This window comes from Nicotiana attenuata, unplaced genomic scaffold (genome assembly GCF_001879085.1).
Source record: "Nicotiana attenuata strain UT unplaced genomic scaffold, NIATTr2, whole genome shotgun sequence".
NCBI lineage: Eukaryota > Viridiplantae > Streptophyta > Magnoliopsida > Solanales > Solanaceae > Nicotiana > Nicotiana attenuata.
Window position 1 is genome coordinate 1 of NW_017693486.1, and position 2098 is coordinate 2098.

The 2098-nt window shown below is 34.4% G+C and overlaps 1 long non-coding RNA gene across 1 annotated transcript; it reads left to right on the plus strand.

The window, feature by feature from the left end:
• Positions 1–647: 647 nt before the first annotated feature.
• LOC109222584 lies at positions 648–1574 on the plus strand. Its single transcript, XR_002067426.1, has 2 exons — positions 648–920; positions 1302–1574. It is a non-coding gene; the product is annotated as an uncharacterized LOC109222584 (long non-coding RNA).
• Positions 1575–2098: the final 524 nt, after the last annotated feature.

The following is a 2098-nucleotide window of genomic DNA, read 5'->3' on the forward strand; positions in this document are numbered from 1 at the left end:
TAGATATCCATAATTTGTAAAAGTTTTTAAGGCCATTAAGTTTTAACTTGACTGCACCTTTTTTTTCCCTTTTCCGAGGACAGGTTGATACTGTAATCGCTCTCAAAATAATACTAGTCGAATATAATATATATATATATAAATATATATATATATATATATATATATAAATGCATACATACTAAATATTAATTTTTGCAATAATATAATATAACATATTTTATTATAAACTATTAGAATTATAGAAGCATAGTAAAACTTAAAGTGAAAGGACTTTTAAATGCAAATTGGATCATCTTGGTAAAGTTCAATGTCATTTAAAATGGGACAAATTCTTATAATATATTTTAAGATTTCTAGAGCCCCTAAATCAACCAACCAGGCCCACAAAATGGCCCAAATCAGAGGCCTATACCTACCAGCCCATCTACTCTATCCTCACTTCCATGTAGACGCTACATGAGCCCCACGTCATCGCCACATAGGCGCCAACGGTCTGAATCCTATGACCAACACATGCCCAGCACACGCCCTCCTCACCCCTTCACACTCTGACACCACACCTTCTAGAGAATTCTATGTATTTTTCTTTATTTTTACTTGTTTTATCCTAAGCCTAATCTGAGCCATCCGTTATTTTAGTCCAATGGTCAATATTTATCCCATCAATTAAATCAAAGTTGCTAACCCTTCTCTCTCTCTCCTAACCCAACAGACGCTCTTTATGGTCCCTTTCTTCCCCTGCAATGGCAGATTTCTTTTGGCTTCTTCTCCAATTTTGAGTAAAGATTTGACCTCTCATATTATGAAAGCAGAGATTCCAGGCTCATTCCAAGCAAATGTCTGCAGCCCCAACGTAATTCTAATTTTTTTTGACAAAGATTCAAACTGAATTTCCATTTGCAATGAAGTTGACAAAGGTTAAAAAATTGATTCTCTTTTACTTCCCTTTTTTCATCATTTTTGGCAAACAAATCTCTGCTCCATTTGATTTTCTCGCACTTGAGCCTCTGCTATATGCTGTCAAATGGCTCTTTTAGCCATGCGTAATTTGATTTTCGATTTGGAAAATTTCGCCCAAAAAATCAACTCCTAAAACCCTAAATTTCCCCTATAAAAATCAATATTTGAGAAGTGTATGGACAAGCTTTAGCCTCCCCATTTACCCCCTTTTAAATCTTAAGATTCAACCACCACAACTAGGTCTCATAGTTACTGCTCTTATTTTACTTTTAAAAACTTTATTCCCTTCCTTATTTTTGACCTATGTTGGGTTTTAACCATAACAAAGATTTTCTTAGTTGTCTTCCGGTAGCGAGGCCGCGTTCGGTGTTTCGTTGGATCCGAGACCTCAGTCCCGATTCTCTGCCCCAAAACAGGTCGGTATCTTTTATCTTCTTATTTTTCCGATGCCGTAAAGTTAAGAAGAATTCATGTTTTTGAATGTATCGTGGGTTTGCTGTTAGTATTTTTTTTGTTCTAGATATCATGGAAGAATAGGAGTTTGATATAGGATCCTCCTCTTGCTTGTATATCATATTATGATTTAGTTACTATCCTTATATTTGAATTCATGTTCTAAAATAGTTGCTGCTCTTGCCTATTGATGTCACGACCCAAAATCTAACAATGGTCGTGATGGCGCCTATCGTGTTAGAAGGCAAACCTATTCCCAAAATATTACTACTAATTTGATTATAAGAATTTAATAAAATATTTTCATTAATTTAATTCCTGATAAGCTAAACCAACTCTAAATATAAATAATATAAAATACGAAAATGAGTCCCAAAAATCGGGGTGTCACTAAGTCATGAGCGTCTAAAACTATGAACTGAGATATATAAACTATCTAAATATCCAAAGACGAAATGATAAAAGGAGTAACAAGGTCCTGTGGATGCTGGCAGCTACCTTGCAGTCTCCAATTAAAGCCGGAAGCAAAATAGTCCAATTATTTATTTTTATAATTTTAAAAATAATAGGAATAAACAGGTAAATTTCATAACTCCGTAAATGCCGCAAAGAAATTTAATAGATAAATGCAGCAACAGCAAAAGTAAATGCAACCTCACAGCAATGTCACTCCATCACTCAG